The 24,033-nt window shown below is 37.2% G+C and overlaps 1 non-coding gene across 1 annotated transcript; it reads right to left on the bottom strand.

Annotated features, from left to right (window-relative positions):
• Positions 1 to 23,215: 23,215 nt before the first annotated feature.
• Positions 23,216 to 23,321, bottom strand: LOC145637520 (small nucleolar RNA R71). Its single transcript, XR_014114295.1, has one exon. It is a non-coding gene; the product is annotated as a small nucleolar RNA R71 (small nucleolar RNA).
• Between the last annotated feature and the right edge of the window lie 712 nt (positions 23,322 to 24,033).

Here is a 24,033-nt window from a genome sequence, read left to right as displayed (position 1 = left end):
TATGGAGTTGACGATCTCTTGGATCGTTAAGGGGTATAACCTTCACCTCGTGAATGGTTTACAAGTTCCTAAAAAAACTTGTTGGCGACTCTTTTGCTCTATCTTCTTCCCTTTTGGACGCCACCGTACTTTAGTGTATGATCACAGTGGGGTTCAAGCTAGTGGGATTTTAAAGGCTTGAAATTATTCCCTACAGTTTTTGGCGACTCCACTGGGGAGATTTCTATTTTAATTCCTGAATTTGTTTCGGCAATGATTTAGAATGAGTGGATGAGACTCGAAAAGTTCTAAGTATTTCATGTGCGTAATTTTGATTAACATTGTGGCATATGCATAAAAAGGTTCTCATTGGAAAGACCATCCGTAATGAGTAAAAAACATAAGGATTTTACACGTAGAAAATTTGAGAAATGTCTTTCACAACTAGGACTGAAATAACACCGCGCGAAACTGGATGATTTTATTGAGCACAGAAAGCTGCTGAGGCATGTTGGAAGTAGCGTCAGGGGCCAGAGCTTGGCGCCATACTTTTAGCCGTAGCGCCAGACGCCAGTATTGGCGCCATGCGCTACAGTTAAAAGTTGGCGCCAGTCTCTGTTTGCTGGCGCCAATTTCCCCCAATACCGAGCCAGAAATATGCGTTCTAATTTCGACCGGTTTTTCGCGTTGTTTGCTCGATCCTACTTCCTGATTGAATTTTTTCTCACTTTTCTGAAACCCATATGTGTTCTACATATGGACATAACCCTCTGGGAATTCATGCTCTATCTATCCGATTGAACGCTCTTGGCAACAAAGGGTACATCTGAGAGGTTGAATTCACCAAACCATGGAAGCGAGTTTTTTCTAAAAAAACTCGCGGTGTTCTATCCACACGCGTTAACCCTTCACGGTTAGGCTTCTACGCGGTGCATCTGGACAATTAACCATGGACCCTGTTTGACCAAACCATATCCCAAACTTTAGAGAACTAGAGCCATGGTTAGGTTGCGAACTCATTGCATCATGTTGTGCCTACTTGGCTAATTGTGCATTATTTGTTGTGCATATATATCCTATGCTCCTCTTAACCGTTTGTTGATTTGTGTTTAGACTAAAATTAATGGCCTAAAGAACTTTGCCTAATTAATTAATTAATTAATTAATTAATTAGAGTCAATAAAGTCTATTTTCTTTAATCGGAATTGACCTAGTACGACTTTAGGCATACCCCGGTTGGCTAATAATACCGAAAACAGTCCCGGATCGAAGTTCCAATATTGGTGCCAAAATCTGAGCTGTAGTGCCACTGTATGGTGTGTAGCGCCAGACATTTACTAAAAAGTGTGGCGCCAATCACCATATTGTGACGCCAGTCCTGTCGCTTGGCCGACAGTTCGGATTATTTGTCGAGTCATCACCTAGGGTCTAATTAACCAGTTTGCTAATTAATTCGGTTAATTTCCGGTGTCAATAACACCTTGTCAAGTCATTAATCGAGTCTTGGTCACATAGTCTAGCCACATGGTCATGACACGAGTCTTAAAGTACCATCTACACTCATTAGTCTTAGCACACACTTTGAGCACATGTCACCATGGCCATGTCTTAGGTTCATGCATGAGTCGGTCTTTTCCGTCATTTGAGTTGGGGGGTACATTCTATCCCTAATTCTTCATATCCCTCCACCTCCATCATTATTTTCTTTTTTCACTTTCTGTTCCATCTTTCTTCACTCCTTCCATCCATGTGTGTTGAATCGAGTTTGAGTCATATGATTGACAAACAAAAAATGAGGGTAATGATGAAACAACACAAGACAAGAGGCGAGCTTCAACGAAAAGATTTCATGACCTCTTTTTCTTTTTCTTTTTTTTCCTTTCCCCAATAAGTCTAGCATAGGCACCTTTTCTTTTCCTTTAGATTATGTTTGTAATTTTTCTTTTCTTTTCCCTTTTTAATAAAATGAGCATTTATTTCCTTGCATATGATCATTTCATTACATTGCATTTAAAAAAAAAAAAATATGTCGAATTAAACACAAGGTATACTAATGATTTGAGGCACCCCTTGTAGCCACATCATATCTCCTTTCACCTTTCAAATATACAATCCTTTCTTCATAAACCACTTTGAGCCTCGTCTAACGATAGACCCTTCTTTTCTCAACCTACATCTACCTAACTTTGGGATGGGATGGTGTACAACTTATGCAATTTTCAAAGAACAAAGCTTGAGTGATTTCAAAAGATAGCAAAAATAAGCAAAAGCAAAAAAATAAATAAAAGTGTACAAAAGGGCAAGTGTTCCAATGTCTTTGTTATGAAAATATCTTCGATAAGAACACGTCTCAAATTGCGTCTCTTATCGAGTGCTCGGTACCGTGCTTGAGAAACATGAATGCCAAGTGAGTGATAGACCGCATGATCGGGATTTCCCACACTTATTAAAATAAAATAAATGCTAAAGCAAAAGATAAAAGAGAGCTAAAAAAGAGTAGAAACTCAAGCATAAAAATATAAAGATTCAAAAGCGAGGTTGCACACCTTGGGGGCTTATCTATGGTCTTGAGCCTTTATCCCCTTCTTCTTTAAACCTTTAGCCTAACCACGTTACAACCCTTAAAAAGACCTTTTTGAGGTATACACACTTGTGCGAGGTTCGGCTAGAGCTACGTTCGGCCTTATTCCTTACGGATACGTAGGCAACCTCACAACGAGGTGCGGCCGTAATAAAAATGCATTCATATTCACATTCACACACTTACACCATGATCCTATCAAGGGATCTCCAATGCTCATCCCTATTCATTTAGAGCTAGACCTTGGGGGCTTGATCCCTACATCATTAGCTTACCTAGCCTAAGAGTCACCACCATTTGACTCTTTTCAATAATATATTTTTCCACACACTTAGCTCTTGCGGCCTAGCCTTAGTGTCACTTTCACACACCGCACGGATACATGACCAAATATACTTCCCTTAGGAACCCTTTGTCATGAAATCTTAATATTGAAGCATGCCTTATCATATCAAAATCACTCATCACTCATAATTGTCATTGCATCACGAAGTATGAAGTGCTTAGCCTCCGTGCCTAAGTTACCCAAATTCTTTCATCATTGAGTCAACAGTTGAGATAGCCTAGGATGAATTAATCCTTGAACCTTGAGAGATAGTATCAAACAACATTTGACTAAGCTCATTCAACATGCACCTTCAAACACTTCGATTCTTTTTTCACGTCTTTCTTTTTCGGAAAAAAGTCGGTACCCTCTACAATTGACGGAATTTTTTTTTTTTGCTTTTTTGCTTTTTTTCGAGTCGTACGATCACATTACAATGCACACACGAGTCATGTACACATTGAGTCATGTCGTGTCATATCACTTTGATTTGAGTCTAACATATGTGTCATTACACTTCGAGTCGAGTCAACCTCGAGTCAGTCAAACATATCGAGTCAAGTTTATACCTTGAGTCATGCCAAGTCGATGAGTCAAGCAACATTAAGCCTTAGATCAACCCTAAGATAATTAAAGAAATTGGCAAAGTTCTATAGTCAAAAAAATAAATACAGGTGCAGCAGAATAGGGAAGACCCTACTCCAATTCTTGGCGCCAGAGATATCTCAGCAACGACAGAGCTCGAAGCCTCCCAGAAAGGTGATTTCGACCTCATACAGCAATTTCGGGTTCCTTGGTACGCCAGTTAGCCCCTATAAGCAATTTGACATGATTGAGTAGTCGATTTGATTACAGTCTAAGTGATCGACCTGACGAAAGATCGTCTCACTTAGCTTAAGCGCCTAAGTATTGGCTCATTACAAACACCAAAGCATCGGTTCAAAAGCAAGCACTTAAACGACAATATTTCCAAATATGGATTGTCGCGCATTCTTATTAAACGGCAAAGTTTTCCAAAAATTGGATTGTCATCCCCAACTGAAAATATTTCCAAAAATGGATTGTCGTGCATCTTCTTCAATGACAATTTTTCCAAGATTGGATTGTCATTTCTGGCAAAGTTTCCAAGCGTGGATTGTCGTGCTCCTTCTTTGTTTGGCAATTTTTTCCAGGTTCGGATTGTCATCGCTGGCAAGTTTTCCGAAATTGGATTGTCATACACCCAGTTCCCTATAGCAAAATTTCCCAAAGGATTGTTGTAGGTTTCTATTCATCATAAATATCGACAAAAGTTCCTCAACGTGGATTGTCATTCATTTCAGTAAGTGGCAAATTTTTCCGAAGTGGATTGTCGGTCGACTCTTTTAATCAAATATTCCAAGACGCGGATTGTCAAACTGGCAATATTTTCCCAAAAGGATTGTCGCATAGCGTTGGCAAATTTCCAAGGTGGATTGCTTTCAAGAGTTATATTCCAAGATGTGGATTGTCGATTGTAGCAAAATTCTTATGAAAGATTGTTACGAAGCATTGGCAACTTTTCCAAAAATTGGATTTTGGCAAATTTTCCGAGGTACGGATTGTCGCTTCATCATGGCAACATTTCCAAGGATGGATTGTTACGTGGCATTGACAACTTTTCCTAAATCGGATTGTCATACATCATACAAGAGTTGTGTTGGAAACTATTCCCAAAGAAAAGAGGATTGTCATCACAGCAAAAGCACCGACATACTGGTTCACAAGCAGCAAAGCGCCGACATACTGACATAGCAGCATTAAACGAGCAGTGATCTTTTCGAAGACTATCACAGCGGAGACGCGTGAACATATCAAAAAGAAGCTCTTTGTTCAGAGACGAGTGAACATCGAAACAGCAAGGTGGTGTTCCCTAGATTATGGAGAGTTGTCACAAACATCTGAGGATTGTTTCAAGAGAAGCAATCTTCGATAGTATTCCCTTGGACGTGGAATATTATCAATGCGGATGGAGATTGTTTCAAGAGAAGCAATCTTCGATAGTATTCCCTAGGATGTGGAATATTATCATTATAAAGAGGATAGTTTCAGGCGAAGCAATCTTCTAATTTAGAAGCAGTTACAGGCGTAGCAGTTTTCAAGCGGGATGGCATTCTCTAGCTTGCAGGAGGTCATAAAAAAAATTGGTTACTTTCAGAGACGTGTGCTCGACGGTGCAAGATACGCGTTTCTTAACTCTTTATCTGTTTGACTAATGCTAGTTTTGCAGGTATCGGCGTTACAAGATTGATTTAGGATCGCAGAACGTTCTGAATCATTCTCTGTCCCTATCGATACTTTGACTTTTGTTTTCGAAACTTGTGTTTCTCCAAACTCAGTCAAAGTGGGGGCTTCTGTAGACACCCATTTGTGTCTCCCCAAAACCAAACCCAGTGATGAATACCTTTCACGTCGAACCATAATCGAATGAGGTGAAAGTGTGAAAAGTCTAGTGTTGCGGTTAGTTTTTGTTAAAATTCTTTCTTTCTGTTTTCGAAAACCCACTCTTTTTTATGAAAACGTCCATTCCAGTTTAGTTTGGTCCATGATAAGGGTCCAATAATGGTGTATTGGATGGGGCTTGAAAAGAACTTTCCAACGATATATTATAAGCCCAATTCCGATGGATAATGAGGAAGTTATGGCCAAAATACTAAACTGGGCCCAAACCGGATTTTACCTACAACCCAATGATCATGAGGAGGGTCCAAAGGTTTAATCCTATTCCTAAACTAATTAGGATTGATTAGAATCTTCTATAAGTTTCTAAAATATATTAATTATCCTTTTTTGAAAAGATAAGATTAAGGAATTTGATTTAAATATAAACTTTCCTTTTTTATAAAACTTTCCTTTTTTAAAGTCCTAATTCTATTCGGATTTAAACATGTTCAAAGACAGTCAGATTTTATTTTCGTGCCTCATATTTTTTATCCAAATTTTATATGGTTGGATAGATCTTCAAATTATCTTTCCAATGATATATTATAATATTAAATCCGAGCTATAACGAAAAAGATATAAATAAGATATCAAACTCTATCCAAAACTGACACCGTCTCACTATTTCGTTCATATCTTTTATTCTACAACATATTTTAATATGATTCTAATTGGGTTAGAAAGTAGACTTCAAGATCTTTCCAACGACATCTTATTCATCTTATTCGAATTTCTGGATCAAAAGATATGATAAAAACAAAATCCGCAAAAACTGCTGTCTACGAGTTTTATTTCGATTCGAATTTGGATTCTTTTCTTAGTTCTTCGACCCTCTTTTTTCCTATAAATAGAGGTCATATCTCCCCTTTTTCAATAACCAACTCTCATCAAGATTTTCTTGATTATTTTCTCTCTCTCTCTTTTTCTAAACTAGCCTTTTCTCAAATACAAAATTCCGCATTCATCAGATCTAGAAACACCTAGCCATATTCGAAGTTGCCTTCGCCCTAGACGTGAAAGGTTTAATTTCTGAGGGTTTGGTCCCAAATCTCTCTTTCAATTATTTAATTTAATTGCTTTGATTATTATTTTTCCTTGAAGTTACTAACGTGTGTATTTTGTTATTAGAAAGAGGTACGAGGCATCAAAGTAAGTACTTTAATTGATTAATTGATATTATGATCATGTTTATATTGTTATTATGATATTCCTAGTATCATGTCTAGGGTAAAAAATATATTAAATATGATTGTTACGATGCTTCCTATGTTCTTCCTAATATTAATTCATGTTAGTATCATGTTAGGGCTAAAGACTTGATTTTTATTGCTTAGTGACATGCTAGGGTTTGTTATTAAACTTGTTAGTATCATGCCTAGGATCTTGCTATTTTTATTATGCTTTAATATTAACATGAATATGATTATGATTATAATTGTTATAATGATTATGAATATTATTATTTTGATGATTATTTTATTTATGATAATTATTTCAATTATTATTAATATGATGATTATTTTCTTTTATGATTATTATCATGATTATTTCAATTATAATTTATTTTTATGATGATGATATTCATTATTATGTTGCTTGATGCTTATTCTTTATTGCTTGATCACGCCCTTTTATGCATGTTTAAAGGGAATTGGTACTTGTAATCACGCTTAATAAGATAATTAATAATCTTGTTAGGGTTAATTTGATTATAATTCAAGTGATCGCCAATAATAGTTTATATGTGCATTATATTCAACCAACATAGATTAAACAGGTTTAGGGTTAATCTATTGATTGTATGTTAGTCAGAAAGCGCACATGAATACAAGCAGAATAAAGTAGAGGCCTATTATTAGGGCAGGTTCAATCTCTTTTAGGTTGGATTTGTACCATCATCCCCGAACCCTTATTTGGTTCATGACCTTATGGAGTTGACGATCTCTTGGATCGTTAAGGGGTGTAACCTTCACCTCGTGAATGGTTTACAAGTTCCTAAAAAAACTTGTTGGCGACTCTTTTGCTCTATCTTCTTCCCTTTTGGACGCCACCGTACTTTAGTGTATGATCACAGTGGGTTTCAAGCTAGTGGGATTTTAAAGGCTTGAAATTATTCCCTACAGTTACCACCCGTTAAACCGAGCCTTCTCAGAACGCTGGTGGGCAAAATCAAACCTAAGGGCAATCGCGCCCACCCCATCTGCCGCGGAATAACCAACAGTCCAATCGTGAAGATCAAGGTGACAACATAGAGGTTGAACAACCAGTTGATCAGGGAGATCAACAATCTGTGACCAAACGAGATCTAGAAAAGCTAACCAAACAGTTCAACACAACTCTCTAAGACACTCTCAAACAATTGACCGAAGCTATGAAAAACAGTACAACCAGGTTGGTCCCTCTCATCGGCCACCGCAAGACCAAGGACGCCAAGCGTCGCGGAACAATCAAAAGGCACAACCCCACGATGTTCTCCGACGAAGTGGAGGACATAGTCGTAAAGCACAACCTATTGGCGCGGCTAGATCCGTCCATAGTAGATTTGGAAATCATCGCCGATCACCCTAAGATCGGCCCGTCATATCACCTGTCCGCATAGAGGCTAGTCAACACACTACTGCAAGTCGACGCCGGAGGGAAGGTGAACCAGCTAATCATGTTAGAGACCCGGATGCTCGAGGGCTCATTAACATGAGTAGGGTTATAGAGCAACGCCAAGCCTGTGAAAACAATTAGAATGGGGCACGAAGTTGTAGGAAAAGTCAAAGCCCTAGGTCGCCTGATTGTCAATCGCCTTCTCGTAGGGAGGATGTAGGGGACTCGAAAGATCCACCAAGGCAGAACAGGTCTAAGCGAGATCCTATATCATGTCACAGAAGCCATAGAACTCGGGATGAAGGAAGAAATCGAGACCAAGATGAGCAGCCACCATGGTTGCCATCACATTTATCTGCGCCACTAACTCCATTGAGCCAGGAGTTGATGAATACCCTAAAAGCGGACAAGGTTAAGATGCCAACCTGTAGACACCCAAATGTGTCTCCCCAAAAACCAAACCCGGTGATGAATACTTTTCACGTCACTTGATTATCGAACGAGGTGAAAGTGTGAAAAGTCTTATGATGCGGTCGTTTTAATAAAAATCTTTCTTCCTGTTTTCGAAAATGTACTCTATTTATGCTAGTGGATCTTGCAAACAGATTTATAATGATATATTAAAAGCCCAATAATAGTGTATTTAGATTGGGCTTGCAAAGAGCTTTCCAATGATATATTATAAGCCCAATTCTGATGAATAATGAGGAAGTTATGGCCAAAATACTAAATTGGGTTTGAAATGGTTTTATGGCCCAATGATCTAGTGGAGGGCCCATTAATTATTTATTCCTAAAATTATTAGGATTGATTCTAATCTTTTAGAATAGTCTACAAGGTTCTTTTGAATTCTAATGAAGTTAGGATTGATAATTATCTTTTGAGAATAATGAATTTGATTTGAAATAAAAACAAGTGTTTTATTATGATAAAATATGATTTAAACTTGATAAACATGGAGTTTAATTGCTTAATTATATTAGGAAAAGGATTTCGTACAAAAGCGCGTTTTATCTTTTAAACCAGCACCAAACGAAAAACCTATTTCCAAATGACAGAGCCTGTTGCCATGCGTGATCCCTGTCTTTTCGCGCTAGATCCTGTCGTTCGAGACATGAGTCAATTTTATTCCGATTCAAATTCTAATTCTTTTCTATCGTTTTTGGACTGTTTTCTCTATAAATAGGGTTGTATTTTCCCGTTTTTATTCATCAACAATCATCATTAATTCTCTCAAGCTATCAGCTTATTATTCTCTCTTTTTCTAAACCTTCCCTCATGCAAAATACCGCATTCACAAGTCCTAGACATACCTAGCCAAGTTCGAAGTTGCCTTCGCCCTAGACGTGAAAGGTTGATAATTTTTGAGGGTTTGGTCCCAAATCTCTATTTTGAATTATTTAATTTAATAGTTTGATTTATTATTTTCCTTGAAGTTACTAACGTGTGTATTGTTTTGATAGAAAGAGATACGAGACATCTAAGTAAGTTTCTTTAATTATTCTATTGATATAGAAATCATGCTTTGATTATTATTATTATTATTATTATAGTATCATGTTAGGATAATTTTATTGCTTTCTAGTATCATGTTTAGGTCGCTTGCTATTCTTTCTAATATCATGTTAGTATCATGTTAGGGTTAAAGCTTTGATTTTTAATGTTTAGTGACATGCTAGGATTTGTTATTAATCTTGTTAGTATCATGCCTAGGATCTTGCTAATATTATTATGCTTTATTGTGATTATATATGATTATGATGATTTGTTATTATTTATGTTGCTTGATATATTATTATTGTTATTTCTTGATCAAACCCTCTCTTGAATGTTTAAATGGAATTTGTACTTGTAATCACGCTTAATAAGATAATTAATAATCTTGTGTAGGCTAATATGATTAGAATTCAAGTGATCGCCAATAATAGATTTGTTTGTGCATTAATATTTAACCAACATAGATTAATCAGGTTTAGGGTTAATATATTGATTGTATGTTAGTCAGAAAGCACACATGAATATGAGAATTGAAGAATAAAGTAGAGGCCTATTATTAGGGTAGGTTCAATTTCTTTTAGATTGAATTTGTACCTTCATTCCCGAATATCTAGTCATGGTTCCATACCACTATGGAGTTAACGATCTCATGGATCGTGAAGGGGTGTAACCTTCACCTTGTGAACGGTTTACAAGTTCCTAAAAGTTGTCGGCGACTCTTTTGCTCTATCTTCCTTCCCTTTGGACGCCACCATACTTAAATGTATGATCACAGTGGGGCTCAAGTGTGGGATGCTTGAAATATTCCCTACAGTTTTTGGCGACTCCACCGGGGAGGATTTCTATTTTAATTCCTAAAATTTATTTTTTCCAATAATTTAGAATGAGTGGATGAGACTCAAAAAATTCTAAGTATTCATGCGTGTAATATTGATTGACATTATTGACATATGCATAAAAAGGTTTGCATTGGATAGAAAATCCGTAATGCGTAAAAAACATAGGACTTTTACACATAGAATATTTAGGAAATATCTTTCACAACTAGGATAAAAATACGCTACAAAATATCGGAAAATTCAAATAACAGAAAGTTGTTGAGGTATGTAGCAACCGGTGCCAGGAAAATAGTGCCACCGCCATGTGATGGCTTTTTCTCCGTGCGACAACAATGTCGTTTGGCAACAGGGTTATCTTCTGGAGACAAGCCCTGATGTCTCACGCCATGTTCTCCAATACCGAACCAGAAATTTACCTTCTTTGTTTGACCGATTCTAGTACTGTTTGCTCGATATGATTCTACTTCCTGATTGAGTTTTTCTAAATTTTTTGAACCCATATGTGTTCTACATATGGCCATAACCCTCTGGGAATTCACGGTCCATCTACCCAATCAAACGCTCATGGCAACGAAGGGTACATCCGTACATCCGAGTTTGTAGAATTCACCAAACCGTGGAAGCGAGTTTAACTCGCGGGGTCCCATCCACACGCGCCAACCCTTCCAAAGGTAAGAATTTTACGCGGTGCATCCAGACTCATAACCATGGACCCTCTTTGACTTACCCTTATCCTTTAACTTTAGAGAACTAGAGCCATGGTTAGGTTGCAAACTCATTGTATCATATAGTGCTTACTTAACTACTTGTGCATTCTTTGCTTGTGCATAACCTACGTGTGTTTACACTAAGCGTTTGTTTGATTTGTGAATGAGTATAAATAAACTAATTAATGAATAAAGGAATTTGCTTGATTAATTAATTATAATTAATTAATATGAGTCAAAATAAATTGATCAAACCTGACTTCGTACGACTATAGGCTTGACCTTTTAGTGTCAAACACTGGAAACAGACCCAGACTACTGCTTCAATGATGGTGCATGAGTTTGGCCTGTGGCGCGACATGCTAGTGTACAATGTTATATGACAGCATTGTCGCATTGCGCTGGTCCTGGGGTTTGACAACAGTCCCGTTTCTTAAGCGACGGTCCAGTTTTTTGCTCGAGTCCTCACGATGAGTCTAATTAATCAGTTTATTAAATGGAAGAAGCTATATTTAGTCCTTAATTGAGTCTAAACACATAGTCCCGTGGTCTTACACAAATGTCAAAGCATGTCACTTTCACTCACTATTAAAGCACACACTTTACATGTACATTTCACGTTGACCATGTCTAGAGAGTCTTGTATGCGCGTGTAATCTGTCATTTTTTTTAAGGGGGTAAGTTAGATGTTAATCCTCCAATTAAACCATACTTGTTTAAACCCTATACTTGATTCCCAAAAATATGCACCCTATTTTTGTTTTTTTTATTATTTTAAAAAATCAATAAAGTAAAAGTCAATTTGAGTCAAGTCATTAAAGTAAATGGTTTAATTTACAATACTTGGTCAAGAAGAGAAAGGCGGCTAATCAAGGACAATGCTTTTGTTCAAGTCTTACTTTTTGATAAACTGATTCGTCAAAAGAGAAAAGCTAAGATGATAATGGCAACTCAAGAAGAAGTCAATGAACTTAGGCAAAACTTGGCTAATGTAACTGAAATGATGAAGGCTATGGCTCTTCAAGTCAATGACCCTGCGAAAAAGCAACAGATGCAACGAATGAAGGAAAGCTTGAACAAGCTCTCCAAGGACTACAAGTTCCAAGGTATTAGCTCACAAGGGGTCTTAGTGGAAAAGGAGCTTCTTCCGCAGAAGTTCAATGCTAATGACATCCCTAGGTTCAAACCCATTGACAATCCTTATTTCCACTTAAGAGCTTTTGAAACTATAATGATTATTAAGGGGATTGATAGGAAAGTCTTTCACTCTTGGTCTCTCTATCTCTTAAAACCGTTTGCCAACAATGGTTTTTTTCCCTTGACAAAGAAAGATCTCAACTTGGGATGGAATAGTAAACGCTTTCATTGATAGGTACAAATGTAAAATTCAAGTTGAAACTAACCATAGAGAACTTGAAATGTTAAAACAAAAAGAGAATGAGGGTTTTACTTCCTTCTTTAATAAGTGGAGGGAAACTTCTGCTAAAATGGTTGAGGTGCCTAATGAGAAAGAATCTGTAAGGATGTTCATTAAGAATTTGAACACTTTCTAAATACTCAAATATCAAAGTAATTTGAACACTTTCAAGGCCGTCTATGACATAGGAATCAACATCGAGGACGACCTTACGAAGCAAAAAGCTGCTAACAACTCTAACAGTGGCTGGAAAGGAAAGAAGAATGATAATCCTTCTTCTTTCAAAACCACTCACTTAATAAACAATGTTAGTACCTTTAATCTGAATTAAGTCCTTGCTATGATTAATTAAGGACAAAAGAAGCTATTTAGGAAGAAATTTACTCCTATTGGCATGAGTTATGACACCGCATTTGATCGTCTTCAAGCAAAAGATCTTATAACTCCCATTGGACCATTTAGAGATCCACCTGCCGAAAGGAGGAAGCTAGTTGGAACCCCAATGCACATTGTAAATACCATCAAGGCAGGGGCCATCATATTGAAAATTGCTGGAAGCTAATGTAAGCTATTCAAGATCTGATTGATAGCAACAAACTTCCATTGCCTCCTAGAAGCAAGAAGCCAAGCATCAATAGCGCACCACTTTCATATTCCTTGGCTATTTCTGATGAGGAAAGTAATATCGACCCATCATCCCTGAAGCCCATGCTATCGAAGAAGAGGAGGAAACCTTTTTCGATGTCATGAGTGATTTTCCAACATGTTAACAACCTGCCACAAAAGAGGAAGTATGGGTCCTCATACAAACAGTGAGGGAAGCAAAAGACATATGTCGCGAGGCCCTCGATCATGAAAAATTGAATCTAAATAAGCGTGACATTAAAGAGGCGACACCTACATAGACTAATAAGAGAAAGCCATTTTCTCTTTAAGTAATCAAAACACCCAAAAGGAGTGATAAGCCTTACACTCCAATTAGGACTTCTTATGCAAACATGTTCAAAATGTTCTTCGAGAGTGGGAAGATCAAACCTCTCGAGCCAAAACCATTTGAATCGTTGAAAACACTAGTGGAAAAAAGGCCATCCGTAACGGGCAAAAAGAACCTATTCGTAATTTAACTGGCAGCGGGCGTTACGTATACTCCCATTACGGATGGACAATGTTATTCGTAACGGTTAGTGTACGTTACAAATAAGTAGTTATTTGTAACGGATAAAACAAATGCCCGTTTCAAATAATGAATAATTCGTTATTTGTAACGGCATTTATTTTGCCCGTTATGAATAACGGGATTATTTGTAATGGGCATTATATCTGTCCGTTACGAATAATGTTTGATGCAATTAAAAAAGAATCTAGCATGTGCTAGCATATGATGGATCATTTTATCAAATGATGAGATAAATTTTTTTTACACAAGTGTAATACACATTTAATATGATAAGCAAAAATCTATTCATTATCACTTCAAAATAAATCAACTTTCTCATATAATGTCGCAAGTTTACATATTAAGACTTAAGAATAATATAAGATTTAATGATGATAAAAGAGCAAAAAAAAATCATAATTTTAATAATAATAAAACAAGTTTATTAGTATTGAATAATTTAGATCTTCCACCATTTTTTCAGAGTTGCTGGAACATATCCTTTTCCTTGTCATCAATCTTAACCTTTGTATCACTTAGTCTTCGGTGCCTTTCTTGAATGCAAGAACCATCAAATAAAATGAAATTGGAAATGATCAAATTCAAGGATAACTCCTAGATCAAACAAGAAGATAAAACTTTGTAAGCAGAAGAAATGAAAATTACCAAGTTATACGAAGGAGAAAAATCCATATTGCTTATTTAACAATTAGAAGCAATGAAAATTTCTAGATCTGAAAACTATATATACAGTACATAAATTGAAGCTAAATCATTGAAAGAAGATTAATAAGCATAGTTTTAAACATAAAGAGTTATCAAACAAAACATCAGCAAAAAATTCAAGACAAAATATCTTACTATTTGTTCATACATTTGATAATCCAAAAAATCAAGACAAAATTCAAAAATGTAAATAAGCATCAAAACCAAAACTAATTAAATAAAGACAAAATAACACAAAAATAACAAACACAAAAATTCAAGATGGGTTTTGACAAGACGAAAATTCGAATAAAAAAGATAACAACAAAATTGAGTAAAAAATGAAATGCTTCCTCCGTTTTTATTTTATTGCACCATTAGGACTTTTACACTATTCACTTAATGTTCTTTGACCCTCACTTGTGATTTATCCATTAGGAAAAATATAATCATGATGGATCTAGTTAGATTCGTCTCGAAATCTTCTTTTCAAATATAAAATTTTTATAATTTTTACAAAAGTATAATAGAAGATATTAACATCTAAAGTAATGCATTGGCAAGCGTGAAATCCCTCATGGTGCAATAAAAAAAGAATGGAGGAAGTATATAACATAATCATAACACCAAACATGAATAATTCCTCAAAATTCAAAAGAACAACTATAAATCTACAAATTATGAATGAGAAAATCCACACACAAAATGAAAGAACAAAACCACCGCCGTACACGTACCATCACCACCGTTGTATTCACCTCCAACAGCCATCCGACCACCACGAACCCAGATTTATACCCACGAAGCCAGAAACCCACAAAATCAAAGCCATCGCCATAAATCCACAAAATCTACCTCGCAAAATCCGTGAAACCACTCCAAAGCTCTTCGAAAACTGTTCAAACCCGTCGACACCCACCCTAAAAATCCAGAAAGTCAGATCCGGCCATGAACACCACCCTAAAAAACCCACAAAACCCATGAAATCCCCCACAAAACTAATTTGAGAGTAAAGCAACGAAAATTGAGGAATTTGAATGGAAAAATTAGAAAAGATTCCCTTGGTATTGTATGTGGAAGGAGAAACAATGGTGATGGTGCCAATTTATTATTGAGATAAGAGAAGTAGAGAGATTGAGTGAGCAAGAGAGAGAGAGAGAGAGACTCATGTAATACCCAGTCTTCTTTGGCGAGGTTCCCCTTTTAAGACACAACTTATCTCCAAACGAAACATGACTGCCTATGTAATACAAGTCTCCGCAACTTCATTTGGCCGCCCTCCAACCGTGCATCTATCAAATTTTTTGGACTTAACATCATACCATCCAAGTCTCTCACCGTCTATCTCCAACAAAATAGAGAGAGAGAGAGAGAGAGAGAGAGAGAGAGAGAGAGAGAATTATTGGAAATGATAGAGGGGAGAGGATAAAGAGGGGTGAGGGCAAGGTTGACGGGCACTTATAGTAATAACTAATGGGCTATGGGCTCCTTTCCCGAAAATTGGACTAAATTATTTGTGACGGGCACAATATGCCTGTAACGAATAATATAGTATTTGTAATGGTCAATATTTTGCCCGTTACGAATGTCATATATTTGTAACGGGAAGTATCTTGCCCATTATGAATATTATATATTTGTAACAGACTCCTATTTTGACCGTTACGAATATATTTAATGTAACAGGCATACCTTTGCTCGTTACAAATAGCCTGTTACGAATGACAATTTTTCCACTAGTGAAAAGATAGAAGGTTCTATTGTCCATACCATCAAGCAGAAGGACATACCATAGAACACTATTTCAAATTCAAAGATCTAATCCAGGGATTGATTGACAATAAAAAGTTGGTCCAAATTCCACCAGAAAAGGATGTTAGCATCAATGGAGTCTGGGAAAGTGATGATGAAGATGTCTACCTCAAAGATTTGGAAGAAACCCCACTTTCCAAAATATACCCAGTAGATGACATTTAGGATGAAGAAGATTCACTCATAGATGTTCTCACAAGATTAGGGAGAATGCAACCTCCCATCACTACACAACCTATTCCTACTACTCAACAAGTTCCCATACCAATCATAGAAGACAACGATGTTGTCAAACAACTTAAAAAGACTAAGGTTGAAATGAACGTATGGAAACTACTAGCCACATCCCGTGAACATAGAATCGCAGTAATGGATGCTTTGGCTAAAGTAGGAATAGATTCTGAAACCACTTCTGAGGGATTAGCTAATTTTCTCACGAGTGATCTTCCGAGTCCCATCAATCTAATTACCTTTTATGACAAGGACCTACCTCCAGAAGGTGACAAGCACAATGAGGCCTAAAACCTCATAGTAATCTATAAGAGAATGATTGTCCCAATAACTCTTGTAGATAATGGGTCAGCAATCAATGTTTGCGCTCTACGAACTGCGAGGATGTTGGGAATAAGGGATGAATACTTGTCTCCATCCGCACAAGGAATAAGAGCTTATGACAACACTCGTCGGCAAGCTCTTGGAACTATGAATGTCACCGCAGGAGTTATAGAACATGTTACTACTTTCCAAGTGATAGATATTAAAGCTTCTTTAAACCTATTATTGGGACGCCCTTGGCTTCATGACCTTAAGGCCGTCCCTTCATCACTTCATCAACAAGTGAAGGCCATAGTTGAAGGAGTTCCTATTATAATCGATGCTTCCCCAATGAGAATCAAGGCAATTGATAAACCTATCATAAATGTGGAGCACTATGACAACGATGAAGACCTATAGGGCTTTAATGCAGAAGAGGTCTCCTTAATCGAGGAAGATGAAAGGACCCCTCTTTGGTACAACCTCCATTCAAATATGATAGTAAACGATATACTTCAAAAACTTGGACACTTTCCAGGAATGACTCTAGGAAAGAATAAAGGAGTAGCAATGCAAACGAGATCGCCTGACCTTCCTAAATTAGATACTTTTGGACTTGGTTTTGAACCGACTCCGAAAGACTATAAGCAAGTCCGGGAAAAGGCTAATGCGTGGAGAAACGCTCGTATCCAAAAGAAAGCAATCCCAATGGATCAATATCCTCTTACCTTAAATGGGCAATACATAAGAAAAGGTGAAGATTGCCCATGTTATGAATTTCCCGAGCCCTTTGTCAAAGATGAAATAAGACAACCTGGGTTTGAAATCTTCTTGGATTGCAATTTCTTAGATGACATCCCAACTCCTATCTATAAGGAGAAAATACCTTTGTGCTTTTAATTTAATGTCATGGGACTCTTTTTTCGGGCACGAGAAGAATGAGCCAAAATGTGTTGAAGACAACTCTGCGCTCATTCAAACAACACTACAAAGTGAGAGCTTTGACCCTTCAAAGCTCATCACTCCGGCAGAGGGAGTAGTCCAAGGATGGAGAAAGACTGTGAAGGTGACTACACCAAGAGGACGGAAGATCTCCATAATAACAGGAGAAGGACCTATGTTCGAAGAGTCGTCTGAGTCAGAGTCTAAATCTGAGTCTTCCCCTATCGATTCTTCAAAATCTTTAACTATAGTACCTCTCCCTAGTTCTTCTACTTTAGTACCTACTCCTAGGATAGTTAGTTGTCAAGTCCCAATGGACATTTCTTTATTTGATGTAATGGTATCCGAATTCAATGATATGTCTTCTTTTACTTACTCCTCGTGTCATTCCTTAACCCAAGATGACGAGCATTGCTTAACTAACAATTAAAGTGACAAAGAAATAATTAAAGCAATTGAAACACTTGAGAATAAAACATCAGTAATAGAAGACACTGAAACAGTGGATATCTCAAAAGATCCAAACATAAAAGAGAAGTTAAAATCGGATGAACTCTTACTAAAGAAGAAAGAACCGGTTTAATTAATAAACTAAAAGAATTTATCGATGTATTTTTCTTGGTCATATGAAGATATGCCAGGAATAAATAGAGAAATAGCTCAACACACAATACCACTAATTCTAGGAATGAAACATGTAAAACAAAAGTTATGTCAAATGAAATCCGACGTAGCTCTTAAAATAAAAGAAGAAGTTCAAAAACAAATTACTGCAGGTTTTATTAGGGTATCTAAATACCCCGAATGGGTTGCAAATGCGGTGCCAGTTCCAAAGAAAGATGGAAGGGTAATAATGTGTGTCAACTATAGAGATCTAAATAAGGCAAGACCAAAGGGCGACTTCCCTTTACCACACATCGACATTTTGGTAGATAACACAGCAAATCACGGCGCTTCTCTCATTAATGGACGGATACACGAGGTACAACTAGATTCTCATGGCTGAGGAAGATATGGAAAAGAATACATTCATAACGCCACAGGGCACTTACTATTACACGATAATGCCATTCGGTTTGAAAAACACGGGTGCCACTTAGCAAAGAGCAACGACTGCCTTACTACATGACATGATGCACAAAGAAGTTGAAATCTACGTGGATGATATGATTGTAAAATCAAAAGATCGTCCAGGACATCTAGTAGCCTTAAGAAAGTTCTTCAAAAAGCTGAGGAAATACAACATGAGGTTTAATCCATCTAAGTGGGCCTTTGGATTCACCTCAGGAAAACTCTTGGGATATGTCATTAACTCTAGAGGAATAGAAATAGACCCAACCAAGATTAAAGCAATCATGTCAATGCCGCTGCCCAAGACCGAGAAGCAGATTTGAGGATTCATTGGCCGGTTGCAATACATAAGTAGGTTCATATCCAAATTAACCACAATATGTGAACCAATATTCAAGAAACTAAAAACGAATATGCCAGTATTATGGGACAATGAGTGTCAAAAATCCTTTGAGAAGATCAAAGCCTATATCGCAAATCCTCCCGTATTGGCACTTGCGCTCCCAGGAATTTCTCTTAGGTTGTATTTAACAGTCACCAAAGAGACAATAGGGGCAATGCTCACATAAGAAGTAGAATGGAAAGAAAATTCCATCTACTACTTAAGTAAAAATATGCTCGAGTACAAAGTACGCTACACACCACTTGAGAAATTGTGTCTCGCACCAGTGTGGGCCACAACAAAGTTAAGACACTACATGCTCATTCATACAATCTATGTGGTATCTCTGATGGATCCACTAAAAGTATCTCTTTGAGAAATCTACACTTAATGGGCGAATATCAAGATGGATAATCAACTTAGCCCAATTAGGTGTAAGGTTTATGCCCCAAAAAGCTATCAAAGGATCAGTGGTCTCGGACTTCTTAGCGGATTTTCAAATAAAAGATTCGACGCTCATACATGAAAATGAGTTTCCAGACGAAGACTTAATGCTTACAGAAGATGATACTTGGACGTTATACTTCGATGGAGCATTAAACCAAAAAGGTTGTGGTGTAGGAGTATTATTAGTATCACCTAAAGAGGAACATGTCCCAATCTCCATAAAGTTAGATTTTAACGTTACCAACAACGCAACAGAATATGAAGCATGCGTGGTAGGCCTCGAAATAGCTTTAGCACTGGGAGTAAAGAAACTTCGAATATTCGGAGATTCTTCTTTAAACATCAGCCAAATTTCCAAAAGATGGAAAGTTAGGAGCGAAATCTTGGCCCCTTACCAAACATATCTAGAAACCCTCACTAATCAGTTAGAAAAGGTAAAATACACATCTACTAAGAGAGAAAAATCAATTTGCCGATGCCTTGGCAAGACTAGCCTCAATGGTTAGAATTCCCACGGAAATTGAGCAAATGCCTTTAACAATAGAAAAGAAACCTGCTTACATTCAAGCTATACAAGATGGTGAAGTAGTCCAAGAAGGAGAAGAAGAAGAAAAAGAACCTTGGTATACAAACATCCTCAATTATGTCACTAAAGGGGAATATACACTCCACGCCGACAAGAGAGAAAAACAAGCCTTAAGACTTTTGTCTTTCGAATATGTACTTATAGACAATGAGTTACACAAAAGGGTACCTAAAGGCCGAGCTCTTTTATGTGTAGGCAAAAGGAAAGCCCAAAGAGCAATGAAAATAGTCCATGAAGAAGTATGTGGAACTCATGTGAATGGGAAGATGCTAGTCCAAAAGATAATGCGCGAAAGATATTATTGGACTACCATTAATAGGGACCGTTATCACTATGTAAAAAGATGCCCTAAATGCATGATATACTCTAACTTACAACACGTTCCTCTATCACTCCTTTACACCTACACATCACCATGACCATTCTCAACATAAGGAATAAATATCATTGGAAAGATTACTCCTTCAGGGATAGGAGGTCATGAATACATTCTGGTAGCAATCGATTATTTTATGAAGTGGGTCGAAGCAGCATCATACACAAATCTCACTACAAAGCATGTAGCACTCTTTATCGAAAGGAACATTATATGTCGATATGGAGTCCCACATAAAATGATTAGTGACAAAAGTATGACATTCAACATCATCACACTTCCCCATATAGGCCACAAGAAAATGGTGCAATAGAGGCAGCCAATAAGAATTTAAAGACCATCATCGAGAAAATGACAGAAAATTACAAGGATTGGCCTGACAAACTCCATTTTGCCCTTTAGGGTTATCGCACGTCAATTTGCTCATCAACAAGAAATACGTCATTCTCCTTAGTCTATGGAATGGATGCTGTACAACCCGTACAGCTAGAATTACCTTCCCTTTTGATGAGTGTCATTTATAGAACTCATAGAGTAGTCTTTTAGGATGTTTTCACCCTATTTTCATAGATTTCTTTTATTATTTTGGTCTTTTCTCCTTTAGTTTCTCTATTTCCTTCTTTCTTCGTGTTTTGCTCTCCTTTATGTGGTTTTCTTCGTATTTCCCATTTATTTGGCTTTTTCTTTCTTTTATTTTCTCTTTTTATTTATTTTGTAGGTGCTTAAGGAGTTGGCTTTGCGAAGGGATCAAGAAGAGCCAAAAGGACTAAGTAAAGAAGAAGCAAGCTCCTTGGAGAGGGCTTAAAGAGGGCACAAAGCCTTTGCCAAAGGCCGTGGGCACGGGTCTTGAAGGCCGCGTACGCGGTAAAAGTGCAAAAAATGGATATTTTTGGCATGAACTCTCCGCGCCCTGGTCATGGTCTAGCCGCGGGCGCGGATGATTTGGAGAGACCGCTTCTATTAAAGAGACCGCTGGCCCCTGATTACACTTGGGAGCAGGGCATTTGCCGCGCCTTCATCCGCGGGTGCGGGGGTTGCCCAGATTGCCCGCGGAGTTAGTTATGGGTTCCATACCCATTTTTCCACGCCCGCGGGATAGTCTTGGAGAGGGCGCGGCCGATCAGATTTTCTTCTTTTTGTATAAATACTCTTGTAATTCCTTTTCAAAGCTAACTTTTAGATAATTTTCATTTGCTTAGTTTTTAGAGAGAGAATTAGAGAGTTTTTAGAGAGAAAGTAGAGATAGAAATTCTTAGATTTTGATTTGTATTACAACATTGCTTCAATCAAGTTTGGATTTCTTCTTCATAGCAATGAAAGTTTGTGAGATTTATTTCCTTTGAATTTACTTTATTAAAATTTCCTTTAATGCTTGAATGTTTGATTTGAGTTTTGGTTTAGGTTTGAGAAATTGTTGAATGATTGAATTCCTTCTTGATTAAACTTGAAATGAATATGTTTGTGATTGAATTTGTTTTGTCTTTCAATTTTACCATAATTAGTGAGTAGATTAGTTGCTAGGGAGAAGGGGAAGCATGCTTGATTGATGATTTTTGCTAGTTGATGATCATTGATTGATTGAATTGTTGCAATTAAATTGGTTGACATAGTTGTGCATGTGATTAATTAGACTAGGAGTCATCAACCTATAAGATTAATCGAGATTGCATTGCAAATTTCAATAACATGAACCCTTGATTTGAGAATTGCTTTAATTGATTGACTTTGATTGTGATTCTCCTTGTTAGCCATTCATAGTGAACCCTAGCTTGGCTTATAGGAGATAGCTTTTGGGTTCCTTTGATTATAACTATTGTTTGTCCCTTGTAATGTTTGAATCAGTTGAGTGATCTATCAATTAGCATAATCATTATTGAGCTTGCATGTGGAACCTATATCCCTAGTGTTTAGCATACTGAATTTCTCAATTTATCTAGTTTCTTGATATCTTAGTTACCAACCATAACCATTTACCTTCTTTAAAGTAGCTTGACATAGGCTATAGCTTGAACATACTCATTCCTTTGGGTTCGACCCTTGACTTACCATATACTCGTATTAGGTTGGTTGAGTGTTTACAAATTTAGTTTGGCTCTAGGAAAGGGTAGAAAACGACCTACATTTTCCTCTTGTCAAAATGGCGTCGTTGCCGGGGAATGATATTGGTGCTTTGTTATAATTGTTAATTCTATTTCATTCTTAATTAAAAAAAAAAAACCTAAAAGATTTTTCTCTATTAGGCTACACTTGTAGGCCTACTACTAATCATTTCTTTTGAAGTTGTATGCATAGATCACGTGGTCATTCACTAGTGCCATTTGATCCGGAGATTGAGAGGACTATTACAAGATTAAGGGTTGCTAGACGATCTATGAGCTCTAACACTTCAAGTGAAGAAGAACCACAACAAAAAGAACAAGCAAGAATGGGAGAGAATCCAAGGGTGACGTTGAAAGAATTGAGGATTCTCGGTGCATATAGTTTTGAGAGTGGTCCACCTACAACACCGGTGAATGATTTTGAAATAAGGCCGGCAATGATAACTTTGATAGAGAGGCGACAATTTAGTGGGGCCAAGCATGAAAGCCCACTAAACTATCTCAAGGAATTCGAAAAATATTGCAATACTATCAAGGTGAACGGAATTTCCCAAGAATTTATCCGCCTCAAGCTCTTTCTCTTTTCCCTCATAGGGCGTGCTTTAGAATGGCTAGACAAGGAGGTCAAGCCGAATTCTCTAAGAACATGGGACGAAGTTACCAAGGAATTCTTATCCCGGTTCTACCCCCAAAAGAAAACGGCGGAGGCTAGAGCTTTGATCCAAGGTTTCAAGCAAAAGTCAAGTGAGAGCCTCTATGAAGCATGGGAGAGATACAAAGAGTGTCAAAGGGAGTTTCCTCACCACGGAATTCCAACCTATCAAATTATTCAAATTTTCTATGGAGGCCTAAGTCCCCAAGGCAAGTCATATCTTGATGGGGGAGCCGAAGGTCCCATCATGAATGGGACGGAAGAGGAAGTGGTAGACATCATTGAGGACATTGTGAGGTACTATAGAGATTGGCAAGATGGTGAGAGGGATTCAAATAGCAAGATTATCTCTTTGGTGTACTCGGTTGATCATCTAAATGCAATCAACAATCTCTCCTCACAAATGACAAACTTGGGGAAGGAAATGATTACGATAAAGGAAAAATTGGAGATTTCTTCTTCCGAAGCTTCAAATCTTCCCTCCCAATTTAAGGGGAGAGGTAAATCTTCTAACCATCATCCCCCTCCTTCTTCTAGTAACATGCCTAGTGGTTTTTTGTTTTGTGATGTGTGTGGTTCATATGATCATGATGCTTGTAATTGCCCTCATGCTTTTCCGGATAGTAATGATGATTTTGATAGCAATGAGAGTGAACATATGAACTATATGTCTAATAATAATAATGTGCAAAGGTTTGACAATCAATGGGGTCAATGGAATAGGAATTACCAAAACCAAGGTAATAATTTTGACAACTATAACCAAGGTGGTGGTTATAGGAACCAAGGTTCTCGAGGTAACTATAACAATCAAGGTTATAGTAGCCAAAATCAAAACCAAAATTATGGTAATCAAAACCAAGGTTATGGG

This window comes from Chenopodium album, chromosome 6 (genome assembly GCF_948465745.1).
Source record: "Chenopodium album chromosome 6, dcCheAlbu1.1, whole genome shotgun sequence".
NCBI lineage: Eukaryota > Viridiplantae > Streptophyta > Magnoliopsida > Caryophyllales > Amaranthaceae > Chenopodium > Chenopodium album.
The sequence above is the reverse complement of the archived record's forward strand: the minus strand, read 5'-3'. Positions and strand labels throughout refer to the sequence as shown.